The 12,126-nt window shown below is 50.5% G+C and overlaps 1 long non-coding RNA gene across 1 annotated transcript; it reads left to right on the forward strand.

Annotated features, from left to right (window-relative positions):
* The first annotated feature begins 6,775 nt into the window (after positions 1–6,775).
* LOC127922774 (uncharacterized) lies at positions 6,776–11,721 on the forward strand. Its single transcript, XR_008112310.1, has 3 exons — positions 6,776–6,821; positions 8,880–8,951; positions 11,698–11,721. It is a non-coding gene; the product is annotated as an uncharacterized LOC127922774 (long non-coding RNA).
* The last annotated feature ends 405 nt before the right edge of the window (positions 11,722–12,126 follow it).

The following is a 12,126-nucleotide window of genomic DNA, read 5'->3' on the forward strand; positions in this document are numbered from 1 at the left end:
TGGACAGTGGGACTCTGTGTGGTCAGTTTGGACAGTGGACTCTGTGTGTTAGTCAGTTTGGACAGTGGACTCTGTGTGTCAGTCTGGACAGTGGGACTCTTGTGTGTCAGTTTGGACAGTGGACTCTGTGTGTTAGTCAGTTTGGACAGTGGGACTCTGTGTGTTAGTCAGGTTGGACAGTGGACTCTGTGTGTTAGTCAGGTTGGACAGTGGGACTCTGTGTGTCGATTGGACAGTGGACTCTGTGTGTTAGTCAGTTGGACAGTGGACTCTGTGTGTCAGTCGTTGGACAGTGGACTCTGTGTGTGTCAGTTTGGACAGTGGGACTCTGTGTGTTAGTCAGTTTGGACAGTGGGACTCTGTGTGTTAGTCAGCTTGGACAGTGGGACTCTGTGTGTTAGTCAGTTTGGACAGTGGGACTCCGTGTGTCAGATTGGACAGTGGACTCTGTGTGTCAGATTGGACAGTGGGACTCTGTGTGTCAGTTTGGACAGTGGGACTCTGTGTGTCAGTTTGGACAGTGGGACTCTGTGTGTTAGTCAGTTGGACAGTGGTCGTGACAGTGGGACTCTGTGTGTTAGTCAGTTTGGACAGTGGACTCTGTGGCGTCAGTATTGGACAGTGGGACTCGTGTGTCAGTTTGGACAGTGGGACTCTGTGTGTCAGTTTGGACAGTGGGACTCTGTGTGTCAGGTTTGGACAGTGGGACTCTGTGTGTTAGTAGGTTGGACAGTGGGACTCTGTGTGTCAGTGGTTGACAGTGGGACTCTGTGTGTCAGCTTGGACAGTGGGACTCTGTGTGTCAGATTGGACATGGGACTCTGTGTCAGGTTGGACAGTGGGACTCTGTGTGTTAGTCAGCTTGGACAGTGGGACTCCTGTGTGTTAGCCAGTTTGGACAGTGGGACTCTGTGTGTCAGTTTGGACAGTGGGACTCTGTGTGTCAGTTTGGACAGTGGGACTCTGTGTGTCAGTTTGGACAGTGGACTCTGTGTGTTAGGGTCAGTTAGTGAGGCTGAACACAGGTCAGTTAGTGAGGCTGAACACAGGTCAGTTAGTGAGGCTGAACACAGGTCAGTGAACACAGGTCAGTTAGTGAGGCTGAACACAGGTCAGTTAGTGAGGCTGAACACAGGTCAGTTAGTGAGGCTGAACACAGGTCAGTTAGTGAGGCTGAACACAGGTCAGTTAGTGAGGCTGAACACAGGTCAGTTAGTGAGGCTGTGAGGCTGAACACAGGTCAGTTAGTGAGGCTGAACACAGGTCAGGCTGAACACAGGTCAGTTAGTGAGGCTGAACACAGGTCAGTTAGTGAGGCTGAACACAGGTCAGTTAGTGAGGCTGACACAGGTCAGGAGGCTGAACACAGGTTAGTGAGGCTGAACACAGGTCAGTTAGTGAGGCTGAACACAGGTCAGTTAGTGAGGCTGAACACAGGTCAGTTAGTGAGGCTGAACACAGGTCAGTGAGGCTAGGTGAGGCTGAACACAGGTCAGTTAGTGAGGCTGAACACAGGTCAGTTAGTGAGGCTGAACACAGGTCAGTTAGTGAGGCTGAACACAGGTCAGTTAGTGAGGCTGAACACAGGTCAGTTAGTGAGGCTGAACACAGGTCAGTTAGTGAGGCTGAACACAGGTCAGTTAGTGAGGCTGAACACAGGTCAGTTAGTGAGGCTGAACACAGGTCAGTTAGTGAGGCTGAACACAGGTCAGTTAGTGAGGCTGAACACAGGTCAGTTAGTGAGGCTGAACACAGGTCAGTTAGTGAGGCTGAACACAGGTCAGTTAGTGAGCTGAACACAGGTCAGTTAGTGAGGCTGAACACAGGTCAGAGGCTGAACACAGGTCAGTTAGTGAGGCTGAACACAGGTCAGTTAGTGAGGCTGAACACAGGTCAGTTAGTGAGGCTGAACACAGGTCAGTTAGTGAGGCTGAACACAGGTCTGAACACAGGTGAGGCTGAACACAGGTCAGTTAGTGAGGCTGAACACAGGTCAGTTAGTGAGGCTGAACACAGGTCAGTTAGTGAGGCTGAACACAGGTCAGTTAGTGAGGCTGAACACAGGTCAGTTAGTGAGGCTGAACACAGGTCAGTTAGTGAGGCTGAACACAGGTCAGTTAGTGAGGCTGAACACAGGTCAGTTAGTGAGGCTGAACACAGGTCAGTTAGTGAGGCTGAACACAGGAGAGGCTGAACACAGGTCAGTTAGTGAGGCTGAACACAGGTCAGTTAGTGAGGCTGAACACAGGTCAGTTAGTGAGGCTGAACACAGGTCAGTTAGTGAGGCTGAACACAGGTCAGTTAGTGAGGCTGAACACAGGTCAGTTAGTGAGGCTGAACACAGGTCAGTTCAGTGAGGCCGAACTCAGGTCAGTTAGTGAGGCTGAACACAGGTCAGTTAGTGAGGCTGAACACAGGTCAGTTAGTGAGGCTGAACACAGGTCAGTTAGTGAGGCTGAACACAGGTCAGTTAGTGAGGCTGAACACAGGTCAGTTAGTGAGGCTGAACACAGGTCAGTTAGTGAGGCTGAACACAGGTCAGTTAGTGAGGCTGAACACAGGTCAGTTAGTGAGGCTGTCAGTTAGAGGCTGAACACAGGTCAGTCAGTGAGGCTGAACACAGGTCAGTTAGTGAGGCTGAACACAGGTCAGTTAGTGAGGCTGAACACAGGTCAGTTAGTGAGGCTGAACACAGGTCAGTGGCTGAACACAGGTCAGTTAGTGAGGCTGAGGCTGAACACAGGTCAGTTAGTGAGGCTGAACACAGGTCAGTGAGTGAGGCTGAACACAGGTCAGTTAGTGAGGCTGAACACAGGTCAGTTAGTGAGGCTGAACACAGGTCAGTTAGTGAGGCTGAACACAGGTCAGTTAGTGAGGCTGAACACAGGTCAGTTAGTGAGGCTGAACACAGGTCAGTTAGTGAGGCTGAACACAGGTCAGTTAGTGAGGCTGAACACAGGTCAGTTAGTGAGGCTGAACACAGGTCAGTTAGTGAGGCTGAACACAGGTCAGTTAGTGAGGCTGAACACAGGTCAGTTAGTGAGGCTGAACACAGGTCAGTTAGTGAGGCTGAACACAGGTGAGGCTGAACACAGGTCAGTTAGTGAGGCTGAACACAGGTCAGAACACAGGTCAGTAGGCTGAACACAGGTCAGTTAGTGAGGCTGAACACAGGTCAGTTAGTGAGGCTGAACACAGGTCAGTTAGACTGAACACAGGTCAGTTAGTGAGGCTGAACACAGGTCAGTTAGTGAGGCTGAACACAGGTCAGTTAGTGACTGAACACAGGTCAGTGAGTGAGGCTGAACACAGGTCAGTTAGTGAGGCTGAACACAGGTGAGGCTGAACACAGGTCAGTTAGTGAGGCTGAACACAGGTCAGTTAGTGAGGCTGAACACAGGTCAGTGAGGCTGAACACAGTGAGGCTGAACACAGGTCAGTTAGTGAGACTGAACACAGGTCAGTTAGTGAGGCTGAACACAGGTCAGTTAGTGAGGCTGAACACAGGTCAGTTAGTGAGGCTGAACACAGGTCACACTGAACACAGGTCAGTTAGTGAGGCTGAACACAGGTCAGTTAGTGAGGCTGAACACAGGTCAGTGAGGCTGAACACAGGTGTTAGTGAGGCTGAACACAGGTCAGTTAGTGAGGCTGAACACAGGTCAGTTAGTGAGGCTGAACACAGGTCAGTAGTGAGGCTGAACACAGGTCAGGTCAGTTAGTGAGGCTGAACACAGGTCAGTGAGGCTGAACACAGGTCAGTTAGTGAGGCTGAACACAGGTCAGTTAGTGAGGCTGAACACAGGTCAGTTAGTGAGGCTGAACACAGGTCAGTTAGTGAGGCTGAACACAGGTCAGTTAGTGAGGTGAACACAGGAGGCTGAACACAGGTCAGTTAGTGAGGCTGAACACAGGTCAGTTAGTGAGGCTGAACACAGGTCTGACTGAACACAGGTCAGTTAGTGAGGCTGAACACAGGTCAGTTAGTGAGGCTGAACACAGGTCAGTTAGTGAGGCTGAACACAGGTCAGTTAGTGAGGCTGAACACAGGTCAGTGAGGCTGAACACAGGTCAGTTAGTGAGGCTGAACACAGGTCAGTTAGTGAGGCTGAACACAGGTCAGTTAGTGAGGCTGAACACAGGTCAGTTAGTGAGGCTGAACACAGGTCAGTTAGTGAGGCTGAACACAGGTCAGTGAGGCTGAGGCTGAACACAGGTCAGTTAGTGAGGCTGAACACAGGTCAGTTAGTGAGACTGAACACAGGTCAGTTAGTGAGGCTGAACACAGGTCAGTTAGTGAGGCTGAACACAGGTCAGTTAGTGAGACTGAACACAGGTCAGTTAGTGAGGCTGAACACAGGTCAGTTAGTGAGGCTGAACACAGGTCAGTTAGTGAGCTGAACACAGGTCAGTTAGTGAGGCTGAACACAGGTCAGTTAGTGAGGCTGAACACAGGTCAGTTAGTGAGGCTGAACACAGGTCAGTTAGTGAGGCTGAACACAGGTCAGTGAACACAGTGAGCTGAACACAGGTCAGTTAGTGAGGCTGAACACAGGTCAGTTAGTGAGGCTGAACACAGGTCAGTTAGTGAGGCTGAACACAGGTCAGTTAGTGAGGCTGAACACAGGTCAGTTAGTGAGGCTGAACACAGGTCAGAACACAGGTGAGTGAGGCTGAACACAGGTCAGTTAGTGAGGCTGAACACAGGTCAGTTAGTGAGGCTGAACACAGGTCAGTTAGTGAGGCTGAACACAGGTCAGTTAGTGAGGCTGAACACAGGTCAGTTAGTGAGGCTGAACACAGGTCAGTTAGTGAGGCTGAACACAGGTCAGTTAGTGAGGCTGAACACAGGTCAGTTAGCTGAACACAGGTCAGTTAGGAGGCTGAACACAGGTCAGTTAGTGAGGCTGAACACAGGTCAGTTAGTGAGGCTGAACACAGGTCAGTTAGTGAGGCTGAACACAGGTCAGAGGCTGAACACAGGTCAGTCAGTGAGGCTGAACACAGGTCAGTTAGTGAGGCTGAACACAGGTCAGTTAGTGCTGAACACAGGTCAGTTAGTGAGGCTGAACACAGGTCAGTAGTGAGGCTGAACACAGGTCAGGTCAGTGAGGCTGAACACAGGTCAGTTAGTGAGGCTGAACACAGGTCAGTTAGTGAGGCTGAACACAGGTCAGTTAGACTGAACACAGGTCAGTGAGTGAGGCTGAACACAGGTCAGTTAGTGAGGCTGAACACAGGTCAGTTAGACTGAACACAGGTCAGTTAGTGAGGCTGAACACAGGTCAGTTAGTGAGGCTGAACACAGGTCAGTTAGTGAGGCTGAACACAGGTCAGTTAGTGAGGCTGAACACAGGTCAGAACACAGTGAGGCTGAACACAGGTCAGTTAGTGAGGCTGAACACAGGTCAGTTAGTGAGGCTGAACACAGGTCAGTTAGTGAGGCTGAACACAGGTCAGTTAGTGAGGCTGAAACAGGTCAGGTCAGTTAGTGAGGCTGAACACAGGTCAGTTAGTGAGGCTGAACACAGGTCAGTTAGTGAGGCTGAACACAGGTCAGTTAGTGAGGCTGAACACAGGTCAGTTAGTGAGGCTGAACACAGGTCAGTGAGGCTGAACACAGGTGTTAGTGAGGCTGAACACAGGTCAGTTAGTGAGGCTGAACACAGGTCAGTTAGTGAGTCAGTTAGTGAGGCTGAACACAGGTCAGTTAGACTGAACACAGGTGAGGCTGAACACAGGTCAGTTAGTGAGGCTGAACACAGGTCAGTTAGTGAGGCTGAACACAGGTCAGTTAGTGAGGCTGAACACAGGTCAGTTAGTGAGGCTGAACACAGGTCAGTTAGTGAGGCTGAACACAGGTCAGGTTAGTGAGGCTGAACACAGGTCAGGTCAGTGAGGCTGAGTAGTGAGGCTGAACACAGGTCAGTTAGTGAGGCTGAACACAGGTCAGTTAGTGAGGCTGAACACAGGTCAGTTAGTGAGGCTGAACACAGGTCAGTTAGTGAGGCTGAACACAGGTCAGTTAGTGAGGCTGAACACAGGTCAGTTAGTGAGGCTGAACACAGGTCAGTTAGTGAGGCTGAACACAGGTCAGTTAGAGGCTGAACACAGGTCAGTTAGTGAGGCTGAACACAGGTCAGTTAGTGAGGCTGAACACAGGTCAGTTAGAGGCTGAACACAGGTCAGTGAGTGAGGCTGAACACAGGTCAGTTAGTGAGGCTGAACACAGGTCAGTTAGTGAGGCTGAACACAGGTCAGTTAGTGAGGCTGAACACAGGTCAGTTAGTGAGGCTGAACACAGGCTGAACACAGGTCAGTTAGTGAGGCTGAACACAGGTCAGTTAGTGAGGCTGAACACAGGTCAGTTAGTGAGGCTGAACACAGGTCAGTTAGTGAGGCTGAACACAGGTCAGTTAGTGAGGCTGAACACAGGTCAGTTAGTGAGGCTGAACACAGGTCAGTTAGTGAGCTGAACACAGTGAGGCTGAACACAGGTCAGTGAGGCTGAACACAGGTGAGGCTGAACACAGGTCAGTTAGTGAGGCTGAACACAGGTCAGTTAGTGAGGCTGAACACAGGTCAGTTAGTGAGGCTGAACACAGGTCAGTTAGTGAGGCTGAACACAGGTCAGTTAGTGAGGCTGAACACAGGTCAGTTAGTGAGGCTGAACACAGGTCAGTTAGTGAGGCTGAACACAGGTCAGTTAGTGAGGCTGAACACAGGTCAGTTAGTGAGGCTGAACACAGGTCAGTTAGTGAGGCTGAACACAGGTCAGTTAGTGAGGCTGAACACAGGTCAGTCAGTGAGGCTGAACACAGGTCAGCTGAACACAGGAGGCTGAACACAGGTCAGTTAGTGAGGCTGAACACAGGTCAGTTAGTGAGGCTGAACACAGGTCAGTTAGTGAGGCTGAACACAGGTCAGTTAGTGAGGCTGAACACAGGTCAGTTAGTGAGGCTGAACACAGGTCAGTTAGTGAGGCTGAACACAGGTCAGTTAGTGAGGCTGAACACAGGTCAGTTAGTGAGGCTGAACACAGGTCAGTTAGTGAGGCTGAACACAGGTCAGCTGAACACAGGTCAGTTAGTGAGGCTGAACACAGGTCAGTAGTGAGGCTGAACACAGGTCAGAGGCTGAACACAGGTCAGTTAGTGAGCTGCTGAACACAGGTCAGTTAGTGAGGCTGAACACAGGTCAGTTAGTGAGGCTGAACACAGGTCAGTTAGTGAACACTGAACACAGGTCAGTTAGTGAGGCTGAACACAGGTCAGTTAGTGAGGCTGAACACAGGTCAGTTAGTGAGGCTGAACACAGGTCAGTTAGTGAACACAGGTCAGTTAGTGAGGCTGAACACAGGTCAGTTAGTGAGGCTGAACACAGGTCAGTTAGTGAGGCTGAACACAGGTCAGTTAGTGAGGCTGAAACAGGTCAGGTCAGTAGAGGCTGAACACAGGTCAGTTAGTGAGGCTGAACACAGGTCAGTTAGTGAGGCTGAACACAGGTCAGTTAGTGAGGCTGAACACAGGTCAGTAGTGAGGCTGAACACAGGTCAGTGAGTGAGGCTGAACACAGGTCAGTTAGTGAGGCTGAACACAGGTCAGTTAGTGAGGCTGAACACAGGTCAGTTAGTGAGGCTGAACACAGGTCAGTTAGTGAGGCTGAACACAGGTCAGTTAGTGAGGCTGAACACAGGTCAGTTAGTGAGGCTGAACACAGGTCAGTTAGTGAGGCTGAACACAGGTCAGTTAGTGAGGCTGAACACAGGTCAGTTAGTGAGACTGAACACAGGTCAGTTAGTGAGGCTGAACACAGGTCAGTTAGTGAGGCTGAACACAGGTCAGTTAGTGAGGCTGAACACAGGTCAGTTAGACTGAACACAGGTCAGTTAGTGAGGCTGAACACAGGTCAGTTAGTGAGGCTGAACACAGGTCAGTTAGTGAGGCTGAACACAGGTCAGTTAGTGAGGCTGAACACAGGTCAGTTAGTGAGGCTGAACACAGGTCAGTTAGTGAGGCTGAACACAGGTCAGTTAGTGAGGCTGAACACAGGTCAGTTAGTGAGGCTGAACACAGGTCAGTTAGTGAGGCTGAACACAGGTCAGTTAGTGAGGCTGAACACAGGTCAGTTAGTGAGGCTGAACACAGGTCAGTTAGACTGAACACAGGTCAGTGAGTGAGGCTGAACACAGGTCAGTTAGACTGAACACAGGTCAGTTAGTGAGGCTGAACACAGGTCAGTTAGACTGAACACAGGTCAGTTAGTGAGGCTGAACACAGGTCAGTTAGTGAGGCTGAACACAGGTCAGTTAGACTGAACACAGGTCAGTGAGTGAGGCTGAACACAGGTCAGTTAGTGAGGCTGAACACAGGTCAGTTAGACTGAACACAGGTCAGTGAGTGAGGCTGAACACAGGTCAGTGAGTGAGGCTGAACACAGGTCAGTTAGTGAAGCTGAACACAGGTCAGTTAGTGAGGCTGAACACAGGTCAGTTAGTGAGGCTGAACACAGGTCAGTTAGTGAGGCTGAACACAGGTCAGTTAGTGAGGCTGAACACAGGTCAGTTAGTGAGGCTGAACACAGGTCAGTTAGTGAGGCTGAACACAGGTCAGTTAGTGAGGCTGAACACAGGTCAGTTAGACTGAACACAGGTCAGTGAGTGAGGCTGAACACAGGTCAGTTAGTGAGGCTGAACACAGGTCAGTTAGACTGAACACAGGTCAGTTAGTGAGGCTGAACACAGGTCAGTTAGTGAGGCTGAACACAGGTCAGTGAGGCTGAACACAGGTCAGTTAGTGAGGCTGAACACAGGTCAGTGAGGCTGAACACAGGTCAGTTAGTGAGGCTGAACACAGGTCAGTTAGTGAGGCTGAACACAGGTCAGTTAGTGAGGCTGAACACAGGTCAGTTAGTGAGGCTGAACACAGGTCAGTCAGTGAGGCTGAACACAGGTCAGTGAGGCTGAACACAGGTCAGTTAGTGAGGCTGAACACAGGTCAGTTAGTCTGAACACAGGTCAGTTAGTGAGGCTGAACACAGGTCAGTTAGTGAGGCTGAACACAGGTCAGTTAGTGAGGCTGAACACAGGTCAGTTAGTGAGGCTGAACACAGGTCAGTTAGTGAGGCTGAACACAGGTCAGTTAGTGAGGCTGAACACAGGTCAGTTAGTGAGGCTGAACACAGGTCAGTTAGTGAGGCTGAACACAGGTCAGTTAGTGAGGCTGAACACAGGTCAGTTAGAGCTGAACACAGGTCTAGTGAGGCTGAACACAGGTCAGTTAGTGAGGCTGAACACAGGTCAGTTAGTGAGGCTGAACACAGGTCAGTTAGTGAGGCTGAACACAGGTCAGTTAGTGAGGCTGAACACAGGTCAGTTAGTGAGGCTGAACACAGGTCAGTTAGACTGAACACAGGTAGTTAGTGAGGCTGAACACAGGTCAGTTAGTGAGGCTGAAACACAGGCTGAACACAGGTCAGTGAGGCTGAACACAGGTCAGTTAGTGAGGCTGAACACAGGTCAGTTAGTGAGGCTGAACACAGGTCAGTTAGTGAGGCTGAACACAGGTCAGTTAGTGAGGCTGAACACAGGTCAGTTAGTGAGGCTGAACACAGGTCAGTTAGTGAGGCTGAACACAGGTCAGTTAGTGAGCTGAACACAGGTCAGTGAGCTGAGGTCAGTTAGTGAGGCTGAACACAGGTCAGTGAGGCTGAACACAGGTCAGTTAGTGAGGCTGAACACAGGTCAGTTAGTGAGGCTGAACACAGGTCAGTTAGTGAGCTGAACACAGGTCTGAACACAGGTCAGTGAGGCTGAACACAGGTCAGTTAGTGAGGCTGAACACAGGTCAGTTAGTGAGGCTGAACACAGGTCAGTTAGTGAGGCTGAACACAGGTCAGAGTGAGGCTGAACACAGGTCAGTTAGTGAGGCTGAACACAGGTCAGTTAGTGAGGCTGAACACAGGTCAGTTAGTGAGGCTGAACACAGGTCAGTTAGTGAGGCTGAACACAGGTCAGGTGAACACAGGTCAGTTAGTGAGGCTGAACACAGGTCAGTTAGTGAGGCTGAACACAGGTCAGTTAGTGAGGCTGAACACAGGTCAGTTAGTGAGGCTGAACACAGGTCAGTTAGTGAGGCTGAACACAGGTCAGTTAGTGAGGCTGAACACAGGTCAGTGAGGCTGAACACAGGTCAGTTAGTGAGGCTGAACACAGGTCAGTTAGTGAGGCTGAACACAGGTCAGTTAGTGAGGCTGAACACAGGTCAGTTAGTGAGGCTGAACACAGGTCAGTTAGTGAGGCTGAACACAGGTCAGTTAGTGAGGCTGAACACAGGTCAGTGAGGCTGAACACAGGTCAGTGAGGCTGTGAGGCTGAACACAGGTCAGTTAGTGAGGCTGAACACAGGTCAGTTAGTGAGGCTGAACACAGGTCAGTAGTGAGGCTGAACTGAGTGAGGCTGAACACAGGTCAGTAGTGAGGCTGAACACAGGTCAGTTAGTGAGGCTGAACACAGGTCAGTTAGTGAGGCTGAACACAGGTCAGTTAGTGAGGCTGAACACAGGTCAGTAGTGAGGCTGAACACAGGTCAGTGAGGCTGAACACAGGTCAGTTAGTGAGGCTGAACACAGGTCAGTTAGTGAGGCTGAACACAGGTCAGTTAGACTGAACACAGGTCAGAGTGAGGCTGAACACAGGTCAGTTAGTGAGGCTGAACACAGGTCAGTTAGTGAGGCTGAACACAGGTCAGTTAGTGAGGCTGAACACAGGTCAGTTAGTGAGGCTGAACACAGGTCAGTTAGTGAGGCTGAACACAGGTCAGTTAGTGAGGCTGAACACAGGTCAGTTAGTGAGGCTGAACACAGGTCAGAGGCTTAGTGAGGCTGAACACAGGTCAGTTAGTGAGGCTGAACACAGGTCAGTTAGGCTGAACACAGGTCAGGCTGAACACAGGTCAGTTAGTGAGGCTGAACACAGGTCAGTTAGTGAGGCTGAACACAGGTCAGTTAGTGAGGCTGAACACAGGTCAGTTAGTGAGGCTGAACACAGGTCAGTTAGTGAGGCTGAACACAGGTCAGTTAGTGAGGCTGAACACAGGTCAGTTAGTGAGGCTGAACACAGGTCAGTTAGTGAGGCTGAACACAGGTCAGTTAGTGAGGCTGAACACAGGTCAGTTAGTGAGGCTGAACACAGGTCAGTTAGTGAGGCTGAACACAGGTCAGTTAGTGAGGCTGAACACAGGTCAGAAGTGAGGCTGAACACAGGTCAGTTAGTGAGGCTGAACACAGGTCAGTTAGTGAGGCTGAACACAGGTCAGTTAGTGAGGCTGAACACAGGTCAGTAGTGAGGCTGAACACAGGTCAGTTAGTGAGGCTGAACACAGGTCAGTAGTGAGGCTGAACACAGGTCAGTTAGTGAGGCTGAACACAGGTCAGTTAGTGAGGCTGAACACACAGGCTGAACACAGGTCAGTTAGTGAGGCTGAACACAGGTCAGTTAGTGAGGCTGAACACAGGTCAGTTAGTGAGGCTGAACACAGGTCAGTGAGGCTGAACACAGGTCAGTTAGTGAGGCTGAACACAGGTCAGTTAGTGAGGCTGAACACAGGTCAGTGAGGCTGAACACAGGTCAGTTAGTGAGGCTGAACACAGGTCAGTTAGTGAGGCTGAACACAGGTCAGTTAGTGAGGCTGAACACAGGTCAGTGAGTGAGGCTGAACACAGGTCAGTTAGTGAGGCTGAACACAGGTCAGTTAGACTGAACACAGGTCAGTTAGTGAGGCTGAACACAGGTCAGTTAGTGAGGCTGAACACAGGTCAGTTAGTGAGGCTGAACACAGGTCAGTTAGTGAGGCTGAACACAGGTCAGTGAGGCTGAACACAGGTCAGTTAGTGAGGCTGAACACAGGTCAGTTAGTGAGGCTGAACACAGGTCAGTTAGTGAGGCTGAACACAGGTCAGTTAGTGAGGCTGAACACAGGTCAGTTAGTGAGGCTGAACACAGGTCAGTTAGTGAGGCTGAACACAGGTCAGTTAGTGAGGCTGAACACAGGTCAGTTAGTGAGGCTGAACACAGGTCAGTCAGTGAGGCTGAACACAGGTCAGTGAGGCTGAACACAGGTCAGTTAG

Source organism: Oncorhynchus keta, unplaced genomic scaffold, assembly GCF_023373465.1.
Source record: "Oncorhynchus keta strain PuntledgeMale-10-30-2019 unplaced genomic scaffold, Oket_V2 Un_contig_27073_pilon_pilon, whole genome shotgun sequence".
NCBI classification, from domain to species: Eukaryota; Metazoa; Chordata; class Actinopteri; order Salmoniformes; family Salmonidae; genus Oncorhynchus; species Oncorhynchus keta.